The sequence below is a fragment of the Sciurus carolinensis genome, unplaced genomic scaffold (genome assembly GCF_902686445.1).
Source record: "Sciurus carolinensis unplaced genomic scaffold, mSciCar1.2, whole genome shotgun sequence".
Taxonomy (NCBI): Eukaryota; Metazoa; Chordata; class Mammalia; order Rodentia; family Sciuridae; genus Sciurus; species Sciurus carolinensis.
In genome coordinates this window covers 1,328,074-1,343,489 of record NW_025920125.1, presented here as the reverse complement: position 1 = coordinate 1,343,489, position 15,416 = coordinate 1,328,074, and positions in this window count along the sequence as shown.

Sequence of the window (15,416 nt, the reverse complement as noted above, 5' to 3'; positions counted from 1 at the left end):
TGACAATAGGCCCATCCCCTTCAAGGCAAGAAATAAGAGAAAAACTTTCTGATGAATGTACAGCTTTAGGAAGACAAATGGTTACACTTTCTAAGTTTGAAAATTAGAAAAGAAAATAATTTTCAAAGATTCTCTTTATAAATATATCAGAATTAGAAGAAGCAACTGCTGTCTTTTCTCTTAAATACTATAATGATTTGAGTCCTGAGAAAATTTCATAGAGTGGTTTTAAATACCATGCCATATAATAGCTGACATTAAACATATCACCATTCTGCTTCTATCTTCTAAAAAGTATTTGAAATTTTTTTCTTAGAATAAAGTCATCTGAATTAGGAAGATTTATTGTGGTGTGTGTGTGTGTGCAAACCAAGCCAGAGTTTCTCACATGCTAAGTAAGTGTTCTGCCACAGGACAGTGCACACAGTTTACCCACCCTGAGCACTCTTTCAGTATTGCCCCAAGTCACTCCACCCCTCCCCCCCACCTCCCCAACCCCCAAACCCACTCTCCTCTGCCTCCCTACTCCTTTCCCCACCTTGCATTGCCTTGCCCCATCCCGCCCTGCCTGGTCTTGCCCAGACCCGTGGGTAGTCTGACCCAAGGGCAGTGACCTTACCAAGAGACGTGCATCACCAATGGTGGCCACTGCCACAGGATGGGTTGAGCACATGGAGTCCCTGTCCTCCCTTCTGTCTGTGCCCAGCCCCTGACACCTCCCTGTCCCAGATCCCCTACCTCCAGGTCCAGAGACCTGGGGTCAGTCTCAGATAGAGCTTCTCTGCTCCAAGACACACCAATCTGAGACCCCATGGAGGGTGGAGGCCTTCGCAGAGGGCGGTCTGACCCAAGAGATGCAGCATTCCCTGAGGGCAGCGTCCTGACCCGGAGGCAGCAGGAGTCAGCCTTCCCCTAGGGCAGTAACTTTACCCAGATGGACTTACCTGAATTCAGCGGTAGGCGGGGTTACCAGGGGACAGCAGACTTACTGGAGGGAGGCTGCCTTTCCCAAGGGTGGCCTTCCCTGAGGGCGGGGCAGTGGTCAGGCGACCACAGCAGCATGTGTTCCAGGCAATATGTCTCTGCCAGTGCTGAAGCAGCCAGATGCCAACACCGGACACAAAGTCGAGACCTCCAGAGTGCCAGCGCATGCGCAGTGGGCGGGTCCAGACCTGTGCTGTGCATCCGCCTATCCAGCCGTGGCTGTCTCAACTGCCTGAGAACTACTCATGAGCAAAAAGCAGGGCAACCTGGACACACCCCTGCATGACTCCACCTGCTATGGACTCCAGGCATGTGTCTGAGTCTCAAACCACTCGAGGTATGCTTTGGGGACTGGAGGTGCCAGTGGAAGAAGATCCCTTGAGAGTGAATCGCTGCTTCTGGCCCTCCTGACCTTGTCTGGGTACTGGTGAGCATGTGGATGTCGCTGATGGTGGTGCCCAGCTCAGCTGGTAAGCTGGCAGAACAGCAGCAAAGGATGGCATGAGCCATCCCGGGGTTGAGACCGAGCAGCCCGAAAGGAGAACAAGCCTGGACCAGTCGTGAGGTGAGAACCTCCTTCAAAAGACAGGATGAGCCCTTTTCTAATCCCCACTTTGGCATGCTACCAGCAGTGGGTGTGCGTTGTCTCACCCAATTTGACTTCACCTGTGGCCCTGCATCCTCTGGCAGGGAGACCACCAGCAGGACGCCTTATTTACAGCAATGAAGGTTGTATTTATGCTTATTGACAGCCACTATGATAAGCATCATCATCACTGTTTGTCACCGGTTGTATGAAAGTCTCCAAGGAGCACAGAATTAAACCCATCTTTGCAAATGGGCTCTTAAATAAGGAATGACAGAGGGACACCTCCCTGGGCTCCCTAGGAGAAATGCATTCTAGGGAACAGCCACACCCAGCTCCCATGATCAGAAGTTTGGGGGATTTGGTGAAGTCCAACATAGTACCTTGAGCACACTAGAAAAATAGAAGTAGTATTTCCTAGTAAGGAAGTTGGCTGCTTTGGTTTGGCTCTGCTGTTAGTGAGTAATAAAGGGCAGGCAAAGGGGAGAGGCTGGATAGATTTTGTTTTCTTTTATTGGCACACAGTTTTGAATGTCAATGCATTAATAAATCAAATCTCTTCAACAGCTAAAGTAGCCCCTGAAATATATGCTATACAGAAAGGTCAACCTCAAGAGCACTTGGGTCTCATGTTGACATGGAAATCCAGGCTCAGATCTGGCAAAATGACCTAGTGTATTTGGACCATGGGCCTGTGTGATGTCACGTCCCTCTGCAGGCACTTCATGAGCCACTGGGTCACTGTGGCATCCCTGGAAACACTTGCTTGAACTTGCCTCCACAAACCTGCTCTCTGTGGAAGCATTGGCAATGCCATCCTGTGCCCTGAGAGTAGCAGCTCCAGCCAGGGACAATTTCCACCCACAGAGGCCAGTTGCCAGTGTCTGGGGATGTAAATGTCATCACACAGCTTTGTTTCTGTGACATGTTTTTGCTGTGTGCTGAGCATTATTTTTATAGGCTAAATCTTACCAGTGCCACTACAGACCTGCCTGTGGTATGGGAGGTCACTGGGTTTGGGGAAAGAGTGCCTTCTACCCCATGGGTCCTGGACTTCCTTCACCTAGACTCTGTACATCAAATAAGCCAAGAATGGGACAGCTGTCCTGATAATGACCCAAAACAGTTGAGCTGATATTCCATTAACAAAGAATAACAAGATGTTGCTATAATGCAAGTAATTTCCCACTGTACTTCATGGAATGTGGGCTGCCACACATTTTCTAAACACCAAATGGTTGAATTTTATACCAAAGCTCAGTGACCTGAACTGCCATCTGTGAACCTGCATAGTGGATCACCCAGATCCCAAATTATACATATTTTATTTTAACAATTAGATAATTTCACCAGTAGCCACAATTGGTTCTTTTCAACCTACACGTTAGAAGATAATGTGACAAATAGGTTTTTTGAAAGGGTCCATATATTTCTACCTTAGGTATCATAACTCACCTCAGAGCTAATGTATTTTGAAAGTTCTACCTGGTTTTGCAGTATAAATTTCCATTAGATTTTCTTTCACAGAGTCTTGGTTGAGGTATAGTAAAGAAGAAGAAATGATAACAAATGTACTTAAGAAAAAAAGAAAATGTGCTGATGACTCATTTTCTTTCAGAAACAAGATGATCCCCTTTCCTGTTTTCAAGGTTTGTTATGGAAATTTCAGAAAGTCCTAAATTAACTTTTATTCCACCTTAATTTTAAATTTTTATGTGTTTTAATTAGTTTATGCATGACAGTAAGAGTGTACTTTGCTACATCATATATAATGGATATGATTCTCATTCTTCTGGTTATACATGATGTAGAATACCACCAGTTGTACAGCTACATATGTACCTGAGGTAATAATGTCTGAGTCACTCCACTGTCCTTACTACCCCATACCCCCTCCACTCCCTTCACTCCTCTCTACCTAAAGTGACTCTGTTCGTCCCTAGTCACCCCTCATTGTAAATTAGCATCTGCATATTAGAGAAAATATGCAGCTTAATTTTTTGGGATTGGCTTATTTCACTTAGCATGATATTTCCAGCTCCATGAATTTATTGCCATAATTTCATTCTTTTCTGAGGCTGAGCAATATTCCATCATGTACATTCATACATATATATTAAGTACATACATATATATATATATATATATATATATATATATATATCTCACATTTTTTAATCCATTCACCTGTTGAAGGGCACCTAGGTTGGTTCTATAGTTTAGCTGTTGTGAATTGAACTGCTATAAACATTAATGTAGCTGTGTCACTGTAGTATGCTGATTTTAAGTCCTTTGGGTATAAACCAAGGAGTAGGATAACTGGGTAAAATAATGGTTCCATTCCAAGTTTTCTGAGGAATCTCCATACTGCTTTCCAGAGTGGTTGCACCAATTTGCAGCCTCACTGGGAATGTACATTTTCCCCCACATCCTTGACAACATTTTATTGTCACTTGTATTCTTGGTAATTGCCTTTCTAACTGGAGTGAAATGAAATCTTACAGTAGCTTTAACTTGCATTTCTCTAGTTGCTAAAAATCTTGAACATTTTTTTCATATATTAGTTGACCATTAATATTTCTTTTTCTGTGAGGTGTCTGTTCAGTTCCTTTGTTCATTTATTGATCGGTTTATTTTGGTTTTTGGTGTTAAGTTTTTTGTGTTTTTTATGTGTCCTGGAGTTAGTGCTGTATCTGAGGTGCATGTGGTAAAGATTTTCTCCCAATATGTAGGCTCTCTCTTCATGTTATTGATTGTTTTGTTGGCTGAGAAGAAGCTTTTTAGTTTGAATACATCCCATTTATTGATTCTTGAATTTACTTCTTGTGCTTTCAGAGTTAGTTCCCCTTTTTAAAAACAGAAATGATCTATGTATGTTTCTCAGGGTTGTGTTTGAAAAATAGTGGATGTGGGCTGGGAAGATAGCTCAGTTGGTAGAGTGCTTGCCTTGCAAGCACAATGCCCTGGGTGTGATCCCCACAAAAAAAAAAATATATATATATATATATATAATGTGTTACAGTATCTGACATGCTTGTAATTTATAAGGTATGCACTGAAATTTACATAATTCTTTTTCCAGGCAGCCATGCTCTGTTGATCCCTGAAACACAGGTTGCCTTAGCAACTTCCCTGTTGCATATGACTCATTCTATCCCAGCCTTGGTCCACCCATTTAGAGGAACATATACCTATTAAAACTAACCTTGATGCTATTCTCTATAGAAGTTTGGTAGTAGGAAATTTTTATGGCCCTATCTGTGTTATTCTTATCATTAAGAATTTTGTTTTGTAAACTGTTTTAATAAAAACAGGACATGTAATACATTCACACAGTTGGAAAGGATTAAACTGTTGAACTACTTGGCTCCTTTAGAATCTTGTTTTTAAAATCTACTCTCATCTAAAATTCCTTTGTAGAGACTTTTATGTTTCCTGTAAAAAGTTAAAAGAAATTTAAATAATCAAGTGCTCTGAGTTTGAGAGATGTCTGCAGCACTGTGAGTGGTTTCCTGGTGGCCTACCACAGAAACTGTGCCCATGACCAGAAGAATAGCATTCCAGTGAACATATCTGTCAGCCCTTTAGGAAATCAGATCATTCAGAGGGCAAAAATGAATGTTTTTTGTCATGTATCTTGAAAATAACTTAAAAAAATAATTTTGAGGGAATTGTTAGCTGCATCAACATGAGAAGAAATGCATAATTCAGAGAGGAAAAGAAACAGAGAAGCAAATTTATGGGGAAAATGTTTAATCTAACCTTTGTAGAGAAATAGAAATCACTATTTAAGCATGTCATTACCATTAATGATTATAATAAAATAATATTCATCAAGATCTTATGTGACATACACTCAATATCTTTTTCATCCAGTTATCTCATTTAATCCTCAAGAGTAATCTTACAAGTTAGAAATTGTGACTATGCAAATTTTCAGAAAAAAATAAAGTGAAAATAAGCAGTATATATAAATAATTAAATGCTGCACACTAATTAGTAATCCAGAGTTCAGATCATAGACCAGCTTCCCTATCAACAGGCTATGCTTTCTCTCATCCACAGTTAGTACTACCCACAACATGAAATCAAGAAGTAAATCACTGCTTATGTTTTTTTCAAAGTTCCACATTTTAACTATCAGAGTTATCATTAAACAATCTAGTTTTCTAAAATTTGGACAAAAAATATATTTTGTTTAGAAATAATAATGCTTCCTGTTCTCCCAATTCTTTAGAAATCATTTTTCTGTCAAAAATTTCATTTGCAATAATTTATTTTATTTTTTAAATTTTGATTCATAGTACAGAAATGGGGTAGAACTTCCATTTCTCTGGTTGTCAAGAAGTAGATTCACACCATTTGCATAATCAAACATGTTCATTGGGTAATGATGTTTGCCTCATTCTATTATTTTTGTTCCCCTGCCCCCACTCAACACCTCATTTTCCTCTACCTAATTTATTCTTCCTCCATTCTTGCCTTCCCCTTCCCCATTATGTATCATCATCCACTTACAAGAGAAATCATATGGCCTTTTGTTTTTTAGGATTGTCCTATTTCACTTAGCATGATATTCTCCAACTCCATCCATTTACCTTCAAATGCCATAATCTTATTCTTTATGGTGGAATAATATTCCATTGTGTATATATGTCACAGTTTCTTTATCCATTCATCTACTGAAGGGCATCTAGGTTGGTTCCACAATCTCACTATTATGAATTAAGCTGCTATAAACATTGATGTAGCTGTATCACTATAGTGTGCTAATTTTAACTCCTATGGGTATAGGCTAAGGAGTGGGATAGCTGGGTCAAATGGTGGTTCCATTCCACATTTTCTAAGGACTCTTCAGAGCAATTCTGCTTTCAAGAGAGGCTGCACCAATTTGCAAACCAACCAGCAATGTATGAGTGTATCTTTTACCCCACATCTTTGCCAACACCTCTTATTTCTTACATTCTTGATAACCATTCAAATAAGGGTAAGATAAAATCTTAGGGTAGTTTTGATTTGCATTTCTCTTATTACTAGAGATGTTGAACATTTTTTCATATATCTGTTGATTGCTTGTAGATGTACTTCTGTGGAGTTTCTGCTCATTTCCTTAGCCCATTTATTGATTGGGTTATTTGTATTCTTGGTGTCAAGTTTTTTGAGTTCTTCATAGATTCTGGAGAATAATGCTATCTGAAGTGCATGTGGCAAATATTTTCTCCCACTTCGTAGTCTCTCTCTCCACATTGTTGATTGTTTCCTTTGCTGAGAAAAAGCTTTTTAGTTCTAATCTATCCAAATTATTGATTCCTGCTTTTATTTGTTATGCTTTGGGAGTCACATTAAGAAAGTCTGGTCCTATGCCAACATGATGAAGATTTGGACTTACTTTTCCTTTTATTGATGAAGGGTCTGTGGTTCAATTTTTAGGTCCTTGATCCATTTTGAGTTGAGCTTTGTGCAGGGTGAGAAATAGGGGTTTAATTTTATTTCACTGTATAAGTTTTTCCAGTTTTCCCAGCACCATGAACTAATTTGTTATTAGACTAATTCAGAAAAATGTTGGAAATTTCTGGGAAGATTCATACATGAAACAGATTCCTTTATTTTTATTTAATAGCAATCAATTAATAGAAATTACTAACTGATCATTTTAAATTTTACAATAATTTATGTTGAATGACATGATCTTGTTTTGGCTGAAGAACTGCCAAGTCATTCCTTAAGTGGCTTAAATTAACCTAGACATAATCAATCCCTCATTATTATTCTATCTATTTTGGAGAGGAAGAGTGGTGATTTACTTTTTAAACACTTTATTTTTAGTTCCTCTTTAATTTTCAGGCAACTTTTGTAAAACCTAATCCATCTCCTATAATGTTCTTCTAACTTATTCTACAATTTTTTTGGAATTCAGAATTACAATTTTGTTCCTGAATTTCTGAGTACCCTTGGGTAATGTGGCATGTTTTCCCCTATATAAAATTATGGTTGTTTTTTAGAGAACACTGGCAAGTTATTTTTAAAATACATTGGATATGTCATTGTTTCCAGAGAGACTACTTAAAAAATACTAATGCAAATGAAGCTAATTTAAGTACAGTGTATCTTGTTCATGGCACTAATAAAAATTGATGCTGACATTCTCATTGTGTTATTATAATCTTTCAGCTACTACCAGCACCATTAAAAAGGCTATTTTTGGGGCTGGGGATATAGCTCAGTTGGTATAGTGCTTGCCTCATATGCACAAGACCTTGGGTTCAAATCCCCAACACCACACACAAAAAAAATGCAATTTATTGCCACAGGCCCACCTTTTATCAAAATCCTTGTTAGCATTTACAGTTTTTCCTCTAACACAATTCAGCTCACAGGTGGTTTCAAGAAAGCTTTCTTGCTTCTTTCTAAATCATGCCCATTGCAGGTCCAAAATAGAGTAATAAGATCAAAGACTATCAGAGGAAATGTACAGACTCCCCAAGGTATTCTGTCTTTGTTAGCAGAAGTCAAGAGCAAGCTCCATGGTCATGAGCATACCCAGTCTCACCACCAGTCCTTGCATTGAGTTGACTGGAACTCATCTCAACATGCCTTTGCTATGAGTAAGTTTCCCCAGGAGACAGATCCTGGAATACAAGTTTCTGTGCACATTGTTTTGGTGTGATCCTGAGAACATTGTCTTGAGCGGCAAAGGAGGTAGGTTTCGGCAGAGGAAGAAGTCAAACTTCAGAACAATAATACAGTTGGATTGCAATTGTGACTGATGCTGTAGCCCATCCTGCAGAGAGCTTCGTGCTAGATTTCCCTCCAGTTTGTCCTGCCTTCAGGCTGGGTGAATATGAGCTGTGCCTTGGAGTATGATTTTGGGTTAAATGACTCTGAGGGCAAATCTGAGAAATGTTTTCTTCTGAGTTCTGTCAGATCCCAGTGCTCTCAGCAGGGAATAAAGTGAATACCCTCATCCTCAAGGGAAGAATGGGAGTGGCATACCATGGTATTTGCTGTAGTCTGTACTCCCACAGCTTGAATCCACTTGCTGTTTGTCTTAAGTTCATTGGCTACCTACTCTCACACCTGTCCTCTCCATCCCTGCCCAATACTCTGGTTTACTTGGTGGCATAATTCACATCTTCATCACTGAAGCATCTGAGCCCCTGACCACCATGACCTTCAGACACTCTGGGTGGTGACCTATTGATTTGCTATCAAATTTTGGCCAGGAACATCTAGAAGACATCTTAGTGTGCCACTTGGGTGCCAAATATATCCTTTCCTGTCCCCAGAATCTAGTAACAGCCTTACTGCTTCCAGTGATCAGTGTCAGTGACTTCCTTGGGGAAGATATCTCAGCATGAGGAACCCAGGTGAAAGATAGTCAGAGCTTAAAGTTTAAGAGGACTCTTACAGTGTCTCCTGGTGGAAGCCTTCTCACTTTGGAAATCAAACTCTCTAGACCCACAGAATTTAAATTGGGGGGTAGAAAATGTACAAATTATACAAGTCAGTTTCTACGAGTCATGGTAACAGAAATTACTTCTAATTCAACCTTTTAGTTCCATGTATTCAATCTGTTGAGGACAAAGCATTATATAATGTTTCCTATGTTGCCTTCCAGAAAGGCACTTGATTTTGACAGGGTATCACCTCCAAGCTAGTATTTCAGTCATGTCCCTCCATCCCTCCATGAGGGTATCAGTTAATGGACTGTATACTGTTCCATCCTCTTCATGGAGTTTGTGATTGTGTTCCATTGTTATTTTTATAAGTGGGTTCTTGGGTCCAATGAGTTGGATGAGGACTTGTTTGTACAGAAAACATTCTAAGTGCCCTCACACAGTACTGGCTGAGGATCTGAAGGCAGGGAAGGCAAACTCATACCTTGAATATGTCGATTCCAACCAAATTGAATTGCTTCCCCTCCTAGAGTTAGACTGGTTAGTTTCCTTGACAAATGTATTATATTAGAGGAATCAAGATATGTTGCTTTTGGCAGCAGATTAGACATGGGCTGTGTGACTAACATATCAGTTTTAATAGGAGTTTGTGCTGTTGGTTGTAACCAGTACCTCAACCCCTCCATTAATGCTACTCCATTAATGACTATTTTGTCAGTCCTGGGAAGGTGGAAGACAGGCTGGTCATCATGTCTGGATGAAAATTCAATTCCTTTTCCATGGTGTGTTTGTGTGTGTGTACTCTCTGGCAGGTGTTACCATGCAAGATTAAGACCTTCAAACTCCATACTAACTCTTACCAATCTGCTTCTGCCTCAGACCTCCCTGTCCCTGACCTTCCAGATATTCCACTCTGTCAGGGGCAGGTTCTGAGGGTCCCAGAGCTGCACCCTGGCCTGATCTCTAAGATGGCACCTGGCAGCTTGCCAGAATAAGCCATACTCATAAACAAGTTTCAGGAAGTAACTCTGATTGGCTGCTGTATATGAGGCGATTCTTGTAACTTCCTGGAGACTGTTCCTTGGTAGGCTGACTTTTCTGGTAGACTGCTCTCTGATAGGCTTATGTTCTCTATATAATCTAGACACATCCTCAATAAAGGGTCTTTTGTTCCTGTGACCAAGAACGGTGTACGTGTGATCATTGCCTCCACAGGCAGTGGGCGATGATACCACTCATCTTCCAGTTCCTGACTGATAAGAAGCTATTGATTTTCTCCAGGGACCCATATATTTTATTCCCTTGGCCAATTTTTTCTCCATACAAAGTGGAGAACCACATGCACTCTTTCCCTGCAGCTCTGCCTATCAGAATTTCTTTTCTCTGCACCTTCAGAGCCTTCTGTAAGTGTTGTCCTACAAACCACTTGCAGATTCTACTGGACACTGAGGTAACTATTTATAAACTAAGATGTACATTTCCTTCCTGGGTAGCTGGTAGGGAAAGCCCCACACATACCTCATCTGTGGCAGTTGAGGGTGGTTGAGGGTGAGGTACTATTCTCCCCCCACCAATCAAGAAGTCATGGAGCTCCTGGAGCTCCTGGCTGTCTGCTTGAATGACTCACTTGTCCCCTCTAGACTGACTCTTGGACCCTCCATCTTAGGATGGATTTCTTCAGTTCTGCTTGACTTTATGAGCTGAGGACCTCAGAATTTGATCCATGGTGGTCAGCTCTGACTTCATATGGAGGGATTCCATCTCTACTAGGAGTATGTTTCTGGTTGTAGTGTTCTCTGCTGCAGATGACAGGACATGATCCAGTACCCTGCAAGTCTTCATTGTTGTTCTGCTGCTCAATGCTAGCTTATCCATCTCCCTTGTCTCTCAATGCACAGATCAGAGAGGCATTCTCAATTTTCTCAATTGTGGAACATGCAAATACCATAACCTAAAAAAGCCAATTTGGCAATGGGTTTCTTGTCAGTGTTGGAAAATGAAAGATGCCATGATTTGTGCTTTTTTGTAAATGGTCTCTTGTTAGATTGCTGGGTCCATAATCACTTCATCAACTGAATCTTTGCTAGATATATATTATACATCTCAAATGCAGATGTCTTTCCAAGGCCTCCAAAATACTTGTCACTTCTTGTTTCTCTGTTCTCATCAAGGTAATTTCATCAACATAACATTTTTTTATTTTTGTTCCTTTTAGTTATAATGACAGTAGAGTATAATTTGACTTATTTATACAAACATGGAGTACATTTTGTTCTACAAGGATCTCCATCTTGTGGTTGTCCATGATGTACAAATTCACAGTGGGATATTCACACATGTACACAGGAGAGTATGTCAGAATCCCTCCTTGGTCTTCTCTTTTCCCATCCCCTCTCCCTTTCTCTAATGCCCCTTTACCTAACCTCCTGAACTTCTCCCACCCTTACACTTGTGTGTTAGCATCCACATATCAGAGACCACATTTGACCTTTGGTTTTTGGGATTGGCTTATTTTGCCTAGGATAATAGTCTTCAGATACATTTTTCACAAGATGTCAGAAACATTCTTTTTTTATGACTGAGAAACATTCCATTATATATGTATGCCACATTTCTTTTATTCATTCATCTGCATGAACATGCATTATTAATGTTATGATTTGAGAGAGGTCCGATTATACAGGTCCCATCAGAGAGCATGAAAATGGACATGTGGGTTAACACAGCAAGAATGCAGATCAACTATCTCTTCCTTATCACTGGAAAGTTAATTGCTCCAGGTTATGCTTCTGCTAGGGATGGAGAACACCTGTGCCATGTCAGGGACTTCAAACCATGTGCAAGTTATCCAAAAAACTTAAACCAGAATTGTTTTGGAATTTTGGGTATCTTGGAATATTTACATATTCTAAGAGATATGCAGCATTTGGGGATGGGACATAATTCTAAACACAGAATTCACTTGTTTTATAAATAGCTTATACAGACAGCCTAAAGGTGATTTTGTACAAATGTTTAGTGCACTTACATTTTGATTATGACCTGTCACATGAGGTCAGATGTGAAATGTTCCATTTCTGGTGGCACATTGATCCTCAAAATGTTTTAGATTTGGGGGTATTTCAGATCTCATATTTTTGGATTTGGGATGCTCCACCTGTACTTGAGTCTGTGTTAATCTTCTAAGGCCAGAATCCTGTATTGTGGAATAGGAGATACAGTTGGAAACATTACTTGTTTTGAGTTTGTGGTTGTCCACTGTCAACCTCCTGAGTCACTTATAGTGTCTGCACTGGTGAATTACATGGAAAATTATATAGACAAACAGTCTCACATCCTCTGATTTTTAAGAATGGTATTCATCTTTATGATTCCCTCCAGAATACCATGTTTTGGATTTACTACTTGGATCATTGGAAGGAAGAAGTTTTAGAAAATTCCATTTGTTTCCCACTTTATGTACTTCTATGCTGCTAACCAAGAAACCAGAACATTAGCGTTCCCATTATACCTACAGAGATTTGGCATGTAACTGAGATGTGCGTGTGTAGAACAGTTGGGGGCTGTGCCAGCCAGAACGGCACCTGATCACATCAGCAGTGAGGAGGCTAATTGACATAAGTGCACTCAGGTGATTTATCACTGGCTGTATTCAGTTAAGTCTATGTGCACAACGTGTGCACAGGTGTTCCCCAGCGCGTCTGCTCAGGCCTGCTCATTTTGACTCTTGTGGTGATGGGGCAGCTGGCTCCTCGCCTGATCATAACTGGTGTGGCCCCACCCTCCACCTCCTGGAGGGAATATAAGCGGGTGGTGGGTGGAGGCATGAGAGTAAGTAGTGACAGTAAGTAGCAGCAGCTAGCAGCAAGAGGCGGAGAGAAACCACTAGCAGAAAGGAAGAAGAAGCGGCAAACAGAGAGAAGCAGCTAGCAGAGAGAAGCAGCAGGCAGTGGGTGAAGGCAGATCAGAGAGCGGAGAATTGAGAACACACTTCTAGATCACAGACAGTTAGATCGCAGTACGCGGGATGCATCACTAAGAAGCACCTCAGATAGACGCACCCTTAGTTCACAGAATGCAGGACGCACCTTTAAGAAGAAGCAGCAGAACTAAGAAGATATAGATCTCTGAAAGTGTAGTCTCTCTCTCTTAAGCAAAGTCTCTCTCTTATGCAAAGTCTCTCTCTCTCTCTCTCTCTAAGAAAAGCCTTTCTTCCTCAATAGCCCTGGGAACAAGTAAAAAGTGAGAAAGCAGTCCACTAAAAGAAAGATAGAAGCAGTTTGTTTCCAGTCAACCACCAATAAAGACCTGCACAAATTGTTGCTTCAGGCGGTGACAAATACCCATGGATTTGGCACTGCAAAGAGCCAGCGACATAGAACCAAGAGAGCCTCTGGGACGGGGCTCCATTTGTGACCTGCCATTATCCTCAGCCACTCACTAGAACAGTCTGCTATGGAGCTTCAGTCTTTTGGTATCAAATCATACTATAGAACCATCTCAAAATGCTTGCCCAATCTTTTCTAGTCAGGGAAGTTGTTCTCCAAGTACATGGGTATAGATATTTAGGTGAAAGGATTAGCAGGGATGATTGCTGCATAGATTTGACTTGCTGTTGGAGGGAACTCCCTTGAGGTGAACTGGCCTCGCTTTTTGTCCTTGCTTCTGAGACTGAGAACTGCATCAAGCCCAGAGAGTTGGCAAGAGATCATGCCTTTTGATGGTGTGAGTGCCCTGGCCCTTGTAAGATCACCATTCCAAGGATTCCTAGTTCTGTTCCCACTTCTTTCTTACTGTCTGCAATGGCAGTTCTGGAAATCCTTCACTAGAGTGAACCATTGTTTCTCTAGGCTTTGAAAAGCCAATCTAGCAACATGGTAGTACATCTCTCAGGTCCTTGGTGGAGTGCTAACTCCTATGACATGAGAAATGTCTTCTGCACCAGCTTTCCCTTATCCAGTCTGATGCTCCATGTCTTGATCCAGCACCCCTGGGATCCAGCCCATATGTCCTCCCTCAGCTCTTGTTATGAGTGTCAGATAGAACCTGCAGATGTATAGACCATTTCTTCCCTAAGCAAGCCAAATGATGTTGTGTTGGACTTGGATTTTGTTCAGCAGGCAAGGAGGGGAGTTGGAAGTACTTATTATCTTTCAAAATAAAAATTTTGGTATCATCAGTGTGATATGAGGAGAAAAGACCACTTCTGGGGCTCAGAAGATCCAGGTCACTCTTAGGATTCAGTATTTTTGAGTGTGTCAACCAAAATGTCCCTATTCTGCTTCTTTTCACAGTGATCATGTATATTCAGCATGTTCCATAAAGAACAGCTGACCTCCAACCCTCCAAATCTTGAGTATTTGAATTTTTCCTCAGCAATGTAAACCACACAGTTTCAACTCTAGACCTTGCAGTCATTTCATTTTCTCTTATGACCCACCTCTAACCTGTCAATAATTCCATTTCTCATTATTTTTCAAATATACTCAGAGTCTAGCCACTCTCACCACCCCAATGGCCATCACCATAATCAGGGTCACCCATCACCTCTCAACTGGATTATTGGAATATCCCCTCATCACTTTCCTCTCCTCTGCCTCCTTGTGGCCTATGGTGTGCTCCCAACACAGAAGCCAGTGTCACCCTACTAACATGCAAACCAGTATGTATCACTCTCAAAATGATACAAAACCTTCCCATATCACTCAGGGTCAAAGCCCCTAGTAAGGTATTTCTCAAAACTGTCTGAACCTGTTATTTATCTCACTTTATGTCATGCAGTTCCCCACCAACTCACTCTACTTGAGGCCTCTGTGCTGGTCCTAATACATGTGCACACAGTATGACCTCAAGAACTCTGTACTGAGTATTCCTTCTGCATAAAATTCTGTGCCTCAGTCTTTCCATATGCTTTCTCCCTTATCTCCTTTAGATCTGCACTAAAATTTAATCATCTTGATGGGGTTCTTCCTTATCCCCATCTGCTGTGGTTTGGATCTGGTTTGGGTCATCCAAAAGTCCTTCTGTTAAAGACTTTGTGCTCAGGTGGTGTTCAATGGAGGTGGCAGAACTTTGAAGCAGTGGGCCCTGCAGAAGGTCTTTGTCATTGAGGTGCGTATCCCAGCCAGGAGATGAAGTTTGACAATAGTGCCGCCTCATGTACAATAACCAACCAGAGTTATTTCCTAAAACTTGTTTATGAGTGCAGCTATGTCTGGCAAGCTGCCATGCACCATCTTAGAGATCAGGCCATGGTGTGGCTCTGGGGCCCTCAGAGCCCGCCCCTGACATCTCCCCCTTATTCCTTAAATAAAGAAAAGATGACTTGGGACCATGCCTGTCTTAGGTTGTTCATGGCAAATTACATCCTTACCGTCATTGGAATTCTGACCTCCAGGCCTCAGAACCCTGTCTTATGTTGGTATGCATTCCCACAGATCTTACCCGTC